General features: G+C 36.7%; 2 protein-coding genes and 2 long non-coding RNA genes across 4 annotated transcripts in view; 1 reads left to right on the forward strand and 3 right to left on the reverse strand.

Annotated features, from left to right (window-relative positions):
• Positions 1-17,757, reverse strand: part of LOC109075406 (NACHT, LRR and PYD domains-containing protein 3-like) — a 441,226-nt gene that overhangs the window by 132,984 nt on the left and 290,485 nt on the right. The gene's annotated exons all lie outside the window — the stretch shown is intronic.
• Positions 2,586-4,298, reverse strand: LOC122138563. The gene is made up of 2 exons (XR_006155682.1): positions 4,210-4,298; positions 2,586-4,010 (listed from the first exon to the last, which is right to left on the reverse strand). It is a non-coding gene; the product is annotated as an uncharacterized LOC122138563 (long non-coding RNA).
• Positions 8,345-10,966, reverse strand: LOC109047812. Its single transcript, XR_006155679.1, has 3 exons — positions 10,731-10,966; positions 10,434-10,638; positions 8,345-8,786 (listed from the first exon to the last, which is right to left on the reverse strand). It is a non-coding gene; the product is annotated as an uncharacterized LOC109047812 (long non-coding RNA).
• Positions 15,960-17,757, forward strand: part of LOC122138547 (NACHT, LRR and PYD domains-containing protein 3-like) — a 788,161-nt gene continuing 786,363 nt past the window's right edge. The window contains exon 1 of the mRNA XM_042731928.1: positions 15,960-16,250. The gene's annotated coding sequence lies outside the window, so the exon portion shown is untranslated. The remainder of the gene's footprint in view (positions 16,251-17,757) is intronic.

Genomic DNA, 17,757 nt, shown 5'->3' on the forward strand with positions numbered 1-17,757 from the left:
TTACAATTCTGAAAACAAAATGACAAATTACAAACGCTAATGCAAATCTAAAACTCAGTGTACAAAATGGCAACATGAGATATATATATATATACACTTTTCTAATATGAATATTTTTGTTTTATTAAATTTTTTTTTTAACTTCTTCAGGGTTGGGCCATTTACTAGGCTTTTCCCCTCGACATTGCTCTGTGCCTACTTCAGAGATCGCTGTTCCCAGATATTTTCAGGCATTACCATCAAACACCTGACCTCTTTAGAAAGCTGAGACCCTGTAGATTCTTAGGAAACAATCAGAATAATTGTGTGAAGTACTGGCACAGAGTTATAGAGGGCTAGAATATTGTTTTTTTCTCAACTGACCACATTTCAGCCTCTAGGTCACTTGATATGACTTTAGAAACACAACTGAGTCCAAGCACCAGTTCTTGTGAAGCTGCTCTATATATATATATATCAATACAGAATGAAATAAGAGTACTTTAGACCATTTATTTGCCAAGGTATGCTCATGTGTTTTGTCAAATGCTCTATGGAAACTCCCCATAGGACTTTTGGATTGCCATATTGAATATTGACATTGTTTCCCAAAAATTACCCAAAATGCATACTGACAATAGAATCCTGGTCTCAAATGAAAGGTAACACTCTGAAGTTTCTTGTAGACTATTTGGATTGTATGTCAGGGGTCCTGATACAGAATGACTACACAAAATATGGAATAATTACACAAAAGTCTCTATTTTTAAACTATTATAAAAGTGACATTTACTTGCAATAAAAAAAATAGGTACAAGATTCCCCTTTACAAATATACATAAAGAAATGCTGCTTGTTGAAATCCCCACCCTGTAGAGAGAACTACACTACTGTGGAGGACAGAGATAAAAAAGGGCTAATGCACTTTGAAAAGGACGGTTTTATTGAGCTTCTGTTGCATGTTGTTGCTCTGTAAGGTAAGGTTAGTCCACAAGACCATGGAAGCGGACGGGAAGGTAGCTGTGGTCATGAACTAGGGCAGGAATGTCAGCAAACGGGGATGGAAGATCTTCTCCTCATATCTACAGCTGACAGGCTTGTAGAGGTGTGGATGACAGCTGGTAGGGACTCTGGGTCATCCTGTGCGTCACATTGCCTCTGCACACCGGGCCATCAGCTTCCTAAAGATGTACTTCAACTGGCTGGCATTAGGGTTGTTATTCCAGCCACCTTAAAAAAACACACAAGCTATACGAGTATAGTACACAGATATTCAAATATGCTTTAAAATGTTTTTATGCTTTAAAAAAACAAACAAAAAAAACAAATTAGAACTAGCCATCCCTGAATGATCGTTCCACATAAATTAAAGTTGAATGACATGATCATACAATTCAGACTGTATCAGTGGTGATCAATTCTGCAAACAGATTCAGTCAAACACAGGCATTCTTCTAAATACTCAAAATGGTTTGTGACACTTCTGTGTATGTCTTCAGAAAACACATTTTACAAAAAATAAAAACATATGGACTGACAAACTGAAAACAATACAAGCATTTGCTGACACTTTGTGTCACTCAGTGTAGCGCTGGTAAATATAAATGATGAACCCTAGCGGAGGCTCTGATGAAGCTGAAGAGAAGCTCCAAGTGGTCCTGGCTGAAGCTGTAGGTCAGGACATATCGCTGTCCTTCCAGCAGCACAGGAACCATCCACATCAACGTGTCAGTGTTTATAATGAAGCCCAGGACAGAGAGGAACCTTCAAAAGCAAACACTGTATTACTATAATGATCCTGCCAAAACAGGACACAAGAAAGCAGGGATGCAAACTAATGGTTTAGGGTGAAAATGGTGAATGCTCCCAGAGCAGCACTTCTCAGGACAGACACAAATCCACATTTCACACAATTAACTTAATTGCCATAATTGGGTGTAAAGCTGACTAGTTTGCATCCCCTGACCTTAAAAGTATAATCAGTGTGAGGTTTAGGATCCTTAAAATTACTTTTAGGACACTAAATCTCCTGGAATCAATTCACAACATAACCTGCAGACCATCCAATACATACCATTTTAACACCGGCATCTGGGGGAGAAAAAACTGAATACAAGAGAATCAGAACTGAAACAAATTTGCAGACAGCAAACACATAGGAGCAAGATAGTATCATATTAATAATACGTACCACTTTATGAACTCTATTCAGACAGAAAAGAGCATCTTATGAACTCAATGCAGAAGATAGATAAACAAGAGAACAGAGCATCTCATGAACTTATATCATGGACTTGAGGGATGCACTGAAACCGGTAGAGTTTTACCTTAGATAATTTAATGATTTGTAAATTGACTACTTGTATACATCAAACGAAGAATAAAATAAAAACATATTTTCTAAATCAGCCACCTCATTCTGATAATGTAATTATAATAAAGAATTTGTACTGGGTATTGGCGACTACAAATGGTGTCGGTGCATCACTAATACAACAGTCACGATTTTTAAAAGACCTCTTTGTTCGGTAAAGGGGCTTGCCATCTTCCATCTTCAAAGTGAGCAAGTACCCCCTGGCTTTTGACAATAACTCCCTGGTGCTTGTCCAATTCCTAGAACCAAGGGGGGCTTTGAACCCTTGGGCTCTGGGATTGCGACTGTTCAAGATGCTAAACAGCCTGTCTGTTATCTATAAACAAATATCTAAATTAACTGGAAGCACTGAAATCATCACTATAGCAGGTATCAGATAGCAAACACCCAAGTATGAGGCATAGTTTGATTTCTCTCCATTTCCTCTGTGGCTATGCTTTTTAAAATTAAATTGCTGCACTGCTTTACACCTGTAAATCTGACATGGGACAATAAGGGTGCCTCTGAGGTAAGTATGAGGTAGGTATAAACAGTTTTATCCAAGTTCTTGCATATTGTTGAATTTGATTAGAAAAAGATAAAGGGTTAATCCTGGTGGCATTCACCTTTTGGTGGGTGTTAAAGGGATAAAGGGGTTAAACCAATTAATCACTCAAATGTTAGAAATGATTTTGGTCAAATGATGCAAATCCCTAACTCAAAGTCTGGGCAGCCAGGGAGACCTTGATTGAGTTTATAAGGAGAAATGAAGTACAAATTAGCACTACAAGATACAAACATCATCAAAAAGTATAAAAACAATAAAGCCCTAGAGCCCATTACTATTGCGCCCCTCTATACATTAATCATCATACAAATACACCTTCATCTTCTGATTAGCAAAGTTCACATGCTTATCTGTGACTCTGTTGGCAGCATGTAGTCCACTTTTCTTTTGGACATTGTTCAGATGAACTATGTACTTCCAATTGATAGTGCCAGTAGTGCTTCTAATTGGGCTGTATGCCTGCAGAATCAGATTTTTTTTTCACTGCACACGTCAAATGTAAAGCACCATGTTCTGCACAATTATGTAAATACAATCAAAATATATAAAAAGCACTTTGACAGAGTCAACCAGAGCAAAGTATGTGCAATAATGTATGCAACAATGAACATGTGGCCAAGCATCCATCATAACAAAAACATCGTCATGGGTTACTGGATGTGGGAAATGGGCCTTCAAGGGCTCACAGGGGTCTGCTTTTAGATCGCACCCAAGTTGAGTGCACATACTGACATTGTCATGCACACCACTCTTATCTGACGACGATGCAGCTCTTCTAATGCATGCTCTACTAAGACTGTCTGTGATTGTGCTGTGAGGGACTTGGTCAAATAATACGCAATTGGAGCTTTCCGATAACCTTGAAGCCCAGCCACCATAAACACAAGAACATCGGAAGCCATGTCAGTCTCATTCAATCGATCCCCCGTGTCCACATATCCAAACATTGTTTGTGTCTGAGGATCATACTGGACGTGATTTTTGATGGACATGGCATCCAGCATCAGAGTGACACATCTGTACTTGACCTCGTCTTCCTGACGCTGTCTTTTCAGCATGTCCAACATCATTTTATTGAAACCAGGTCCGGCATCGAGAGAGCTCAGCCACCTTAGTAAAATTAAAAAGTAGACATTTAACCACTAACCCAAGCATCCCTATTGTGGACACACAAAAAAAAATAGCTATAATATCAACATGTATCAGCATGAGACATGAGCTGTTAGATCAGTAAGTTTAACCATTCATGATAATATTGTCTGTAGTGCTTAATGTAATTCAGTATAAAATTAAACATCATGAAGAATACCTTTGCAGTGAACTGGGATGTGGCAGGTGAATATGCAGGGTCTCTCTCAGGTAGTGATATGCCTTTGGACCATGCAGATGGAGCGTAATCTATGTTCTACTCTATGCCCTGCCTCAACAGGAGATGAACCGGAAGATCTGAAATCCAATTAGCAAAGTGATTCAGTAGGTATCCTTTTAATAGTAACTAGGAAGTCAACAAAGACAAACATAAAATACACCAAATATTCAATGTAATATTTTTATTTTACCAGAGTAGCATTCAAGGTTGTCTTTCAGCTCTTCGTTGATGAGATCTTTCTCCTTCAGTTCCTCCAGAAGAGTCTGCATGTTCATCTTGGACCTCTTTTCTCTCCTCAAGGCATTACTCTTCTCCCGCTGCAGTTTTCCTCACTCTCGCTGAGGCTTCTTCAGGTTTGGCCTTTATAGCCTTAGGGCAAGCAGGCAATGCATACAAGTGGTCAAACTCCTCTCTCCAGTGGCTCCCTGTTGTTTTGCCAAAATATACAAATATATAAATAATAGTAATATGGAAATGAATCAGTTACTTTTTTTACAATTCAATCTTCACTTTTCAATTCTGTGAGCTTAAATACATGTTTAGGTTCTCCAATTCTCCAACAGAAAACACAACAGCATACATTTAAGAAATTGTATAGGCTTGTCCACTTATAAGGCACAAATATGTTTTGTGGCTCTGGACAAAAATGGCTCTTTTGATTGTAAAGGCTGCCTACCCCTGGGTTTAGTTTCAATGTTTCACACACGTTTATTCATTCAAGTGTATGAGCGACGGAGAAAGTGAGATAGCCAGTAGTTCTCAAACGTTTTACACAGAGTACCACCTCAAATAATACTGGGCTCTTGGACTACTACTAACACCATCATAGACCTCTGGGTACCACCAAGATAAAGGATTTAATATAACAAGCCACATGATGCTCTCATTTGTTTGACATTCCACATGTAAACACTCACAACATTATGTTGAGGTACATCCTGAGACAAGTCCACTGGCAGGTTGTCTTCCGCTCTTCTAGAGGTGCTTGTGCTTCTTGTTGCTACCAGCTAAAATAAAGTAAAGAAGTTCTGAGTGTCTTAAATGTGCTGTAATAAACACCACATTATATAACTTGCAGAAACAAAAACTAAAGTGACATTTAATCACATATTGATATATCAATCTTATACACCTTGAATTATTGTTGGTCAATGATACACATACCCTTTGAAGATGAGCTGGAAAGTTAAAAATGTTTGGCACAACAGCATCTTTAAGCCGGACATTCTGCCCCGTTCTGTCAAAGTCCTCATCCCGAAGAAAAGAAACATTCTGTGATTGTGTGAACAAACTTGTAAAAAGCTTTGGGTCAACAACAATCTTGTAATACTATGATGTCATAGTCCCGCTGCTCCTGTGTAACAGGACCGGTACTGTACACACATCCACTAAGTAACTAACGATTATCCCAAATATAATCATAATATTGTCATATCTTACAGGTGAAAGGTGATCCACGGGCTCTCGTTTTGAGACTACGGCGATTGGAGCATCTGTAGGCTGCACAAAAGTTTGGCATCTTCTCCTATAAAGCCAGCAATGTCCTGTATCATAATGTGAGATGTGTTTAACAAACCAAACCAATTGGAAATCATGTGCAACTAAACTTAAGTAGTGTTCGTGCAGATCACTCATCAGGTACCACAGAGCGCCAGAAAGCTCGTCTGTGACGAGATGGTCTCCGGTGATGACGTCAGAGACTCCGCTGTAAGACATCTAGCCTTTATTATGTATATCTATGAATGGGATCAATAAGCGGACTCGATTTCTCATGACACCGGCAGGAGAAGGGTATTCCTGCACAACCGGAGGCTGCAGTTCTAGGACCCTAGTTTTTTACTGGATCAACACGGACGACGTGGACAGCAATCAGACGGTGAGTACCGATATTTAATTATGTTTTATTTTATAACGTTTAAACGGTGCGAAGTTTACATAGTGAGAACTGCTAACTATGAATTAATAATTAATTCCCACCAAATTAAGAATTCGTGAGCTAGATTTATTCATTACTACGATGTTAATTCGTGGCCATGATTTCATAAATCCTTGTTGAGTTTTAATGACGAAGTATTATAAGTGAATCTAGCCAGCACATTTAAGGGGTTAGTTCAGCCAAAAATGAAAATTTTGTCATTAATGACTCACCCTCATGTCGTTCCAAACCCGTAAGACCTCCGTTCATCTTCAGAACACAGTATAAGATATTTTAGATTTAGTCCGAGAGCTTTCTGTCCCCTCCATGTTGACTGTCCACATCCAGAAAGGTAATAAAAACATCTTCAAAGTAGTCCATGTGACATCAGAGGGTCCGTTAGAATTTATTGAAGCATCGAAAATACATTTTGCTCCAAAAATAACAAAAAACTACTTTATTCATAATTTTCTTCTCTTCCGGGTCTGTTGTGAGTGCGTTCACAACACTGCAGTGATGCCGCTGACATATGACGCTGCTGACGTGTTTTCTTTGTTATTGGGCGCACCAGAGAACACGTCAGCAGTTTCGTACGTCAACAGTCACAGCAGTCGCGTTCACAAAAACTTACGAAGATGTTTGCATACTGAAGAAGAGTGTTTGGACAAATAATTAAATCCTCTTGGTGCCCACTTAAAACATTATTCTCTCACTGGCCACAGAGTTTTAGGGTTATAGAAATTAACAAAAAAAGACAGATATAATAAGATTAGGTTTATTAATACAATAAATACAAAATATGTGGTATTACTATAAACTGACAGATTACGAATGCATTAGCCTCCCCCAAAAACAATTTTATTTTGATGCAAGGCAGGGGTGTCCAGACCTGCTCTAGGAGAGCCAGTGTTCTGTGGAGTTTAGCTCTAACACACCTGCCTGGAACTTCTAGTAAGAACCTTGATTAGCTGCTTCAGGTGTGTTTAAATGGCTAGATCACCCAAAAATAAACATGTCATTAATTACTCACCCTCATGTCGTTTCAAACCCGTAAGACCATCATTCATCTTCAGATCAGAAATGATGATATTTTTATGAAAATGCGAGAGCTTTCTGAACCTCCATAAAGGCTGCAATGCAACTGAAATGTTCCAGACCCAGAGTCGTAGTAAGAACATCATTAAAACAGTCCGTGTGACATCAATGGTTCAACCACACTTTAACAAAGCTACAAGAATACTTTTTTGTGCAAAGAAAACAAAAATAGCAATTTTATTCAACAATTGTTATCCACCAAATCACATATTCTGCCATTATGGAGAGTAACAAGAGGCATGAACATTTCTTTCCTCTGCATGTAAACAAGGCTCAGTGCATGCGTGTTCTAGGTCAGCAGCACCACACGCATCCGCCATTATGGAGAGTTTGATAATGGCAGAAGATGTGATTTTGAATAAAGTCGCTATTATTGTTTTCTTTGCACAAAAGAGTATTCTTGTGGCTTTGTAAAATTACGGTTGAACCACTGATGTCACATGGACTGTTTTACTGATGTCCTTACTACGACTCTGGGTCTGGGAACATTCCAGTTGTGTTGCTCACCGTGCAGGGTCAGAAAGCTCTCGGATTTCATAAAAAATATCTTAATTTGTGTTCTGAAGATGACCGAAGATCTTGCAGGTTAAGAACGACATGAAAGTTGAGCAGTTAATAATATAATTTTTATTTTTGGGTGAACTATCCCTTTAATTGGGAATATTGCTAAACTCTGCAGGACAGTGGGTTTCTGTGCTGATCTGACCCAGTACTATATTTTCCACTGTTATGTTTGTTAGAATCCCATCTTGACTGCTTGCCTAATTTTAGAAAATAAATTTCGTTGTTTGCATCTTCAGACTAATGAAATTGAAGTATCCAAATTAAGACCCTAGCAGTATGGAGTATATGGTGAGTTTTATTTTAATTTTTTTTGTTCAAGGTTGATAAATGCTTTGTTAAAGTAAATACACAATAATTTGAGTACTGCATCCTTTTAAATACTTCTAGGATACAGACGTTGCCAGCAATAATTTGGTTATTGAGTAGTTTTGTGTGATTCTAGGATACAATGCATCATTGAAGACAGTCCAGCAGATGTTGAAGTGTTGGAAGAGTAAAGTTCTTCAGGACCTTAGCAGTTTTACAGTATGCAAAACCATGTTGCTGGGACTGATATATGGACTGAACTTGAGCAACCCTCCTGAACTCAGGTACACATTTGGAGTACTGAAGAAGTTATTTCTGGAGCCAGTTCCTGTTCCTGGAATAAGGTTTGATTGGTTACCCATGAGTGCCAATTAGAAAATGAGTAGTTTGATATTTCTGCTATTTTGTGTCATTTTGTAATGTGGTTTCAGCTGTATTTAACTGTGTAATTATTTATTGCTTCTTTAACAAATACACTTTGATCATTTGTGTCATCTTGTCTTTTGACTCATTACAAGACAAATCACACAAAAAATGCTTTGTTGAAGGGAGTTGTTCCTCTCACAACATTTGGCTGTGAGAGGTACAATTTCACTTCAGTGAAGGTATCCACGCTGGTGTTTATTTGCTGTTTTACCTGAGAGAGAGAGAGAGAGAGAGAGAGAGATGGTTTGTTGGAGGGAGAATATAGCGGTGCCATCTTCTCTACTATGTTTACATGGACAACAATACTCCGATATTAACCTGATTAGCCTAAAAACAATACTATGATTAAGAAACTACCATGTAAACAGTGATTTCTAATTACCTTAATCCAGCTAAAATCATAATCGAAGTAACACACAAATCGAATTAAGACGTGGAGTATTACTATTTTAGTCGCATTATCGGACTGCATTACAGACATGTACACTCCTTAATCTAACTATTAATGTTGTTAATACGATGACGAAGTGACTCATTCTTTGCTTTGGGGTAATAAACTGCACTTGAAGCTTTCGTAAAATTCGAAAATGAAACAGCAAAATCTGTTTATAGTACCATAACGAAGACAAACTGTATGTTGATAATTCTGGAAGGAACGTTGTACTGCATGGCATGGAGACGTAATGACGTGTGCCATTAATCGATCTGTAACATGTAAAACGGGAACATGAACAGAATAATCTAAAAGCAACTCATGTAAACACCTTAATCAGAATATTGTCTTATTCAGAATAAGGTCAATAATTAGATTACTGCTGCCCATGTAAACGTAGTCACTGATAGCGTCAGTCTCCTCTGTACGTGGTTGTTTTTCAAATAGCAGTGTAAGAAAAATCTTGCCTATTAATCCCTGAATTCAGGAGGGAGAAAAAGAAAAACACATAACATTCTAATTTTCTCATTTATTAACAGTAGGGGTGTGTGACGAGACACTTAGCTCACGAGACACGAGATTGGGTTCACAAGAACGAAGAGAAGCTTTTTTCTGTATTTTTAAGAAATCCTCAATGATAAAAATTAATGACTGGAAAAATATTCTGCAGGTACATTTTGAAATGTTATAACTAATCATCTTGTAATGAATGTCATTTCAGTTCTACTTTCTGAGTATGAATTATCAAATGCACTGAAAGACAATATACAAGCACTGTGAAAGGTTTTTGCCACAAACTCAACTGACTGGCTTTTCTCCTGTATGATTTCACATGATTCCCTTCAGACCTCACTGTACATGAATTATGAGCTTCCAGAACTTCTGACTGAGGCTGCACGTTTGACCTCCTAAAATTAACTCCTTTCCACAAATTGAACATAGAAATAAAAATTCTGTTTTATTCAGTTTTTTTCTTAGTCTTATTAAATGCAAACAATAAATGCAACCATAATCAAAGAACTCTCTCAATATTCAAAGTGCAAACAGAGACCAGAGCAGAGGTGTTATACCCACACAGCCCAGCCTAAGATAGCTTTGATATCAGCAGCTCGTGCTGGATGAGCAGAGCAGACGTTTAAAACAGTTTACAATTGAAGCGACCGATATCAAACTGAATTAGTTTTTTCAATTCTATAAAAAAAAGTCTTAATAAAAGAAGAAAAAAGAGGCAGTGCTGCAGTGGACACCGTAATGTAATGTAAACGTAGCAGTGGCATATTCTATGCTAATTTCATGCTTTGTCATGGTGATGTCGCGGGACAGCTTTTCACTTGAAGAGAAATCTTGCCACATTTTAATATCGCACAATCTCATTACACACCCCTAATTAACAGTTTGTCCAAGAATCTGATGACAAAATCTAACCTTCAAATCAAAATCAGACCACACACAGCTAGCCCCAGTTTGTTGTATGCGCAGTGAAACAGAAGTCGTTGCCTCCGGTTGATATTCTGCATTAAGCTGGCCGGCCTCGGATGTCAACGCTTGAACAGCGCTGTCTGTGTTTGTATCCATGCCGAATGCTACTTTTTTAAATCGAGGATCCAGCAACATTGACACTGCAAGAAATCTTAAAGTTGTACATTTGGCAAATTAAACAACTTTAGTTATAAATTGATTAATTTCAGTATATCTCTCAGTATATAACTAATCTATACAAACCTAGTTGATTCATAGTCGCCACATCTTTTGGTCAGGTGCTTGTTTAAAGAGCTAGCTAGCCTCTGACCAACAGACTCTGGAGCATAAGTGTTTGCCATACTTCCAGTCAGCTTCTGCAAGTTGTGCACCAAGACAATTAATGTGGATGTGACGTGGCTTTCAGCAGACATTTCCTCTGTCACCTCCAGGAATGGTCTCAGGACCTATACAAAAACAGGTGATAAAACAAACTTTGTTTAAAATTAAGGTTAAATAAAGGTTTTATTGTAAACAAGCCCCACAAACAAAGCCTATCTGTACAATGAATTAAAGTAATTTCTTAAAACTTGTAATGACCCCATACACTCTAAAAATGGCTGGGTTAAAAATAACCCAATTGACAACCCAGCGCTGGGTAAATATTGGACAGAACACGTGCTGGGTTAAAGTAATGCTGGTTTATACATTTTTGGGTTGTTGAGAAAACCCAAGATATAGTCATTTTTACCATTTGTGTGTTTGCATTTTTGTGGTTCTGGGTTATTCTTGCTGGGTTATTCTCATAATTTCGCATATGCTTAACAAGACAATCATGGATTAATAAATAATGAAGAATACAGGTTCTTTAGACTATTAAAAAAATATTTTTAATGCCATCTGACATTCACAAATGTGTCCAAATTTGTACCAATGACAAACAACATGCAATTTTCTTTCTTTTTTTTCCAGCAAATGCAAAAATCACAGAAATACAGTTGCAATAAATAAGAAAATTAGTTCTGAATGACCTGTGTATAGCTGTTTAACTAATACATTTTGACATGTTTAACTATTTAAATACACAGTAAATGACATTGACAATTAAAATTTAAAAAGACAGAGAATGCAAAATCATTTAAAGATGTCCTAAAATTTATATCAGGTATATAAAGACTCCTAGGTAGATGTACACTGCTTAGGTATAGTTCACCCAAAAAATTAAAATTCGGTCATTTATTACTCACCCTCATGTCGTTACAAACCCTTAAGACCTTCGTTCATCTTCGGAACACAAGTTAAGATAGTTTGGATGAAATCCAAGAGCTTTCAGACCAGGGTGAGTAATTAATGACAGAATTTTCATTTTTGGGTGAACTATCGTCAAACACTTAGAAAGCGTTGAAGCAAAATCTATGTGACATAATCCAAACACAATTGCAAATCTTGCATTACTGTTTGTGTTTTCACGAATGCACAGTGACTGCCAAATTTCAAATGGAAAAGCAAAAAAGTCCATTTGCAGCTGTATTTTCCATGTATTATGAGAAATGAGCCTGTCATATTTAAAAAATACAGTGTTAAAGCATCTTTACAGTATTAAATAGGAAAATAGTGTGTAATAATGCAAAAGGACAACAGTAAACACTCAATTTTCAGTTAATGTCAGTTCCTCATTGATTCAGTTCAGTTCAGTTTAAATAGTATCTGTGCAATCAAATCTGTGCAATTCTATTTACCCCCCCAGTCAATATAGTGTAAGTACCTAGTAGTATAGATGAACCAAAATTTTCTTTTAGCCAAACACATTTCAAACAAGGTTATCTTATTATATTATTGTTACCTTATAGACTCAAGAATACATCCATACCAGACACGGAAGACACTCTGATTTGAATTTACAACTTTTATTTTACCAACCAAACATGTTAGAAGTACACACATCAGTCCCTTTCTTTACAACTTTCTTAACTTTGTTTGTTGTCGTGTTCTAAATAATGCTGTGAGTGGGGCTTGAGGAAGTGACGTTGTCTGCGTCTGTGCAGTGCGACCTGATGCAGACCCTGAAGTGAGACATGGGAAGGCTCTCCGTAGACGGGCTCTGGAATGGGAGCGACTAAACGAGATGAAATAATGTTATAATATTCTGTTTCATCTCGTTTTGGTCAACGAAAATGAAGAGATATTTTAGCATAGCTTTTATTTTGAAAACCACATTTACTTACTCTCATTTTTATTTGTCAACAATATTGCATTATACATTTAATTATAGTTATCGTCACATGGCCAGCATTTATGTTGTGTCTCGTCTAGTTTTCGTCACGTGAATAAAGGTTCGTTAATTTTCATTGATGAAAGCAACACAAGTGCTGATCCACCATCTGATCTGGATACTGACTGGATCCGGGGGGCTACAGTGACTTCGGAATAAGAGAGAAACAGACTAATGTTACGGTAGATGCCTCTTAAGAACAAGTACATTGGGTGTTATTAATTACCACGTCTCTTTTTCACTGTGTCGCACATGTAACCTGCCAAAAAACTCAAATGGAATCGCAATTACTTTTGCATCTGAATTTCCAATGCCTCACATGCAAACCTGTCAATCCGTGTCAGGGGTGGGACCATACTATGGGGCGTGTTTTTATCGGGAGGTGACGTCACTCACAGGCGATTGTGCCAAATGCTTTGAACAATGGAGATAAAGGCGCTACTAAAGGCAGCTGGCACTCCGAGAGATCGCCAAATGCAGCTACTATCCCCTGCTAACAGTGGGAGCCACTATTGGTCAATACTCACCATTAACCAAATGCTTTTCACCAGAGGAATAAAATATAGGGTAAGATGCAAATAGGCAAATAAGAGTAGAACTGCAATGTTGTTTTGCTGAAGTGCATCAGAGTGCAAACAGTGAGAGATTTGGTGTAAAAACTACAAAATTATTTATGAATTATTTTATTTGGCACAATTGTCTGTTCGCAATTTAAACAATCGCAATTTGTATGTCCACATGTGGAAAAATTCAATTAAATATACAGTTTGCAATTCCTTTTGAAAATTGTCCAGAATATCCTTACCTGTCCATTGATTAAGATCAATGCCTGAGAGGTCTGTTGGCATTTTCTAATCGCCATGACAAATAGATGGGGTTTTGTGGACTCTGCTCGGTTAAGGAATTCCATGTTTGTTCCATCCTATTAAATAAAGTAAACAAAATACAGATTGTTTTAATAGCAATGATTCAGTTCAACTGTGTGAAGTTCATCATGAAATTGAGTTCATCATGATTATGGGTTAAATTCACCCATGAGTAGGTCTACAGACGCTGAAAATGATGATTGGCTGAAAGGTGTGCTTTCAAACTGTGTAATCAATAGAATGTTCCAGTCAGTATAATAACAGTTTTATATTAATATGCTGGCTATATCAAACACACATGCACAGTCACTGGCACACAGATATGTGAGATCACACTGCATATACACACAGACATTTCTATGACAAGTCACACAGGAACTGGGTTACTCCGCAGATTTAAAATAGTCCATATATAAACACAAGTCAAAAAACAAGATTTGGATGGGGTATATGATGTATTCACTCATTATTAACTTCTGTCACTGTCTGATACTTAATAAAACTGTATTAATCTGTCGTCTCAGATGCCTTAACGTGATTATGCGAGTACATGTAGAATTGCCCTCTGAGGTAAAATGTTCATCATTTAACATAACTAATGTTGGCCTGTAGAAGTTTTGACAGTATTGTTTGCCTCCAAAAAAGTTGAAATTCTGCCAATTTAAAGTAATTATTCATGTCTAAGGTGGTTGCTTAGGTGTTGCTATGCGGTTGCTAGGGTACTCGGGTGGTTGCTGGGGTGTTGCTATGCGGTTGCTAGGGTACTCGGGGTGGTTGCTTGGTTTGGATAGTTGATAGAGTGTTGCTATGAAGATAGATAGATAGATAGATAGATATATAGATAGATAGATAGATAGATAGATAGATAGATAGTGACTTTAACATTTTATCACATTTATGCATTTGGTTGTTATTACAAAGCAAGTTTCACTGCATTCCCAGTTTTAATGGGATGCTCAGTTAGGAGTGATGGTCAGGTTAGGTGTCCACATATGTTTAGCTGAACTATATTGTTATCTTTGCAAATCATTGAGATGTTTTTCCCATACTAACATGCACCTTTCTGCAAACTCTTTTGTAGGACTTCCTATTGATATTTCAGCTGGATCAATCTCAAGACAACATATTGCTTGTTTGTAGCAACATAGTGTAGCAGTAAAAAAAAAAAAAAACACTTTCTTTGACAGGACAAAGCAAACAAGATCAAAAATAATCCAAGGTCTGTTTGATTAGATGTCCAGATTTATTTTGTAGATAGATGATCTATCTGGCCAAGATTTGTATCAAAAGAGGCCAAGGTCAGTTGGGGTAAGTGTCACAGACAGAGTCTGGTGGCACAAACAGTGATCAACGTGTGCCAAAGAAGAGCAGTTGGGGTACATATTGTTACTGAGTTGGATGAAGAAAAACAAATCTGCATTGATTTGGCACACGAAGGTAATAAATCACTGATTTGCATGAACAGTAAAGCTAAGAATCACAATGATCAGAAACATAGTATGCCATATTCAGTTTAACAAATCTTAAATTAAAGGTCTCAGTGGTTGCTGCTGTCCTGCTGTTTCCACTTCTATTAAAGAAGTGTCTCAGATCTCTTTATGTCATCAGTGAGGGGAGTGTATTTGTATCCATTATATATCTTAATCTATATTTTTTTCTTTTTCAACCCCTTCTCTTGGTTATGAATTCTTCTAAACATTTGTTTATGTGGTTATTCTGTGGAACTGTTTGTGTCCATGCAGGTTCCACAGCAACAGCAGCAAGAATTAATAAAGGGAATATTCAAACAAGTTCTGTCATAATTTTCTCACCGTCATGTTGTGTTCAAACTTGTATGACTTACTTTTGTTCTGTGAAAGAAATTATTTTCAAGAATGTCACTGAAAATCACTGACATGTTGTTTTGGACCCCAGTGATTTTCATCATATGGACATTCTTTAACATTCTTAAATTCTTAATTTTTGTGTGTTCTGCAGAAGAAAAACGTTATAAAGGTTTGGAGAGTAAATAATGACAAAATATCCCTTTAATGGGGTCATATACTTTTGTTTCAAATTTGTTATATTTATAATTACATTTTTTCCACTGGATGTCAACTTATAATATTAGTAAGGGATTCTTGCAACCAAAAAACGCTCATAATTTAGTTTTTCATGACCTTTTGCCGACCTCTCTATTATCTTTATTATATTAATAATATAGTTTACACTGCCTTATCTTTTAAGTCTTTATAGTTTAAGTCACTTCTGTGTTGGTTTCAAAAAGAGAGACGGTGAGGTTGCTGCTTGATTTATACTCTGCTCCTTTTTCCCTACAAATGCTAGATTTTTTAAAAACTGATTTTGTATGCTAAAACGTGTACATTATTTGAACGAATGATTTGACATCGCAAGCGTTTTCCCGCTGTGTGTGGAGTTTAAAGATGCTCCCTTAAGCTCTTCAGGTGAGGAGTGACGTCATCATTGTTTTTCGTGTCTCGAATAAAAGTGAAAGTAAATGTTCAGCGTTAATATTTCTCCATTTAAACAGAACAGCCAGAATCGATTCTATACGGAATATCAAAGTGTTTCATAGGAACTAAGCCATGATTTTCGTGTAGCTGCTTCATAGAAAGGCGGTGGATTTTGTGAATCTGTGTAAATAAGGTGAGTGCTGAGTGTTTTACAGTGACTTCCGCTTTCAGATTTCCTCTAAAGGACCTTTATTTTTAGTTATGTATAAGTTTTTTATATATATATATGTTATGTATATGTTATATGTTTTTATATGTTTTAATGGTGTCTTTTTTATTTTAATTTTTTTGGTGTTGTGTGTGGGTTTATTTGATCATTTGTTAACCACACGACTAACATTGTGTATCTGAGTGAACGCCGCGTCTCATGATCTGTTTCTCTCAGGATCCGTTCAGATGAATTATTGAGTTGTTTTGTCATTTCTATTCAGAGTCAGTGCTGGAGATCAGATTCTGTTTCATCATGGAGGACACACAAAAATCCACAGATCAAGAGTTTTCTCCAGGATGCAGGTACTTGAATAAACACTGTATTAAATCACCTTCAATGATGAGAGATTGGGAGTCTCCTTCGTGTTTTATGTCTGGCTTTTAAGTTAAAATTAAGAATTTATATATATATATATGAAAAGGTCAAAAAGCCTCCTCATGATATATTTTTGTTGAAAAATACTTAAACAGCTTAAAAAAAAGATTATCATCATAAAGGATTAAATCTGTTTTGTTTGTAGTTCAGTTCATCAGAAGAGATCAGGAGCAGAGTCCAGCTGTGTGTCTCTGAGGAGTGATTGGTCTATGGATCCTCCAGCGAACTTTAAGAGTGGAGATACAAAGGCTGATCTCAGGTACAGTTTTATATAAATATTTTTATAGCATGTCATATTATATAATTATATAAGTCTATATTTTCTACAATATGAGAATTTTTTTTTTTTTTTATCTTTATCTGATATTTATTGTAATTTCAAAAGAGAAATTGTTGAGTTATAATTTTGACGTGCGTGTATATATACGTTAACGAGTTTGCAAAACACTATACTTCATTTATGTAAGTGATGATAGCAAAATATAAAGTAAACTGTGACAGATTATACCCCAAAATTCGTCATACAGTGGAATACCAGTAAAATTTATAAAAGAAATTTGGGACCAAAAACGATTCAGACACTTTTGACCTGACCTTGTTTTGCTTAAGTGTTTTTTTTTTTTTTTACACCACAGACTGAACAAAGTTATGCATTGCTTGGTAATTAGTCAACAGAGTATTGATAGTTGTGTAAATATTCTCTGCTGAAAAAACTATAGACACATCACATCATTTGTAATGGTTTTACTGGTTATAATGGGAATTGTATTGGTTTTAATGTGAAACTGTAATGGACCCTGTTGGTTCTCTACTGGTAATTGGTCACCTTTCTATTGGTGGCTTGTTAACCCTCTGGAGTCGATCCCCGCATATGAGGCATCTTCTCCTGATAACCCTGAAAAGAACTTAACTTACACTTTCAGCTTTTGAGATCGTACAGATAAGCGCAAGACATCGATCGAATCTAGTGAAGGTCTACTTTTATATTGTATCCACACATAATTAACAACAAAACTTTGCTGCATTTATAAAATAAAGAAAACAAACCAAGGTG

The sequence above is a fragment of the Cyprinus carpio genome, chromosome B9 (assembly GCF_018340385.1).
Source record: "Cyprinus carpio isolate SPL01 chromosome B9, ASM1834038v1, whole genome shotgun sequence".
Lineage (NCBI taxonomy): Eukaryota > Metazoa > Chordata > Actinopteri > Cypriniformes > Cyprinidae > Cyprinus > Cyprinus carpio.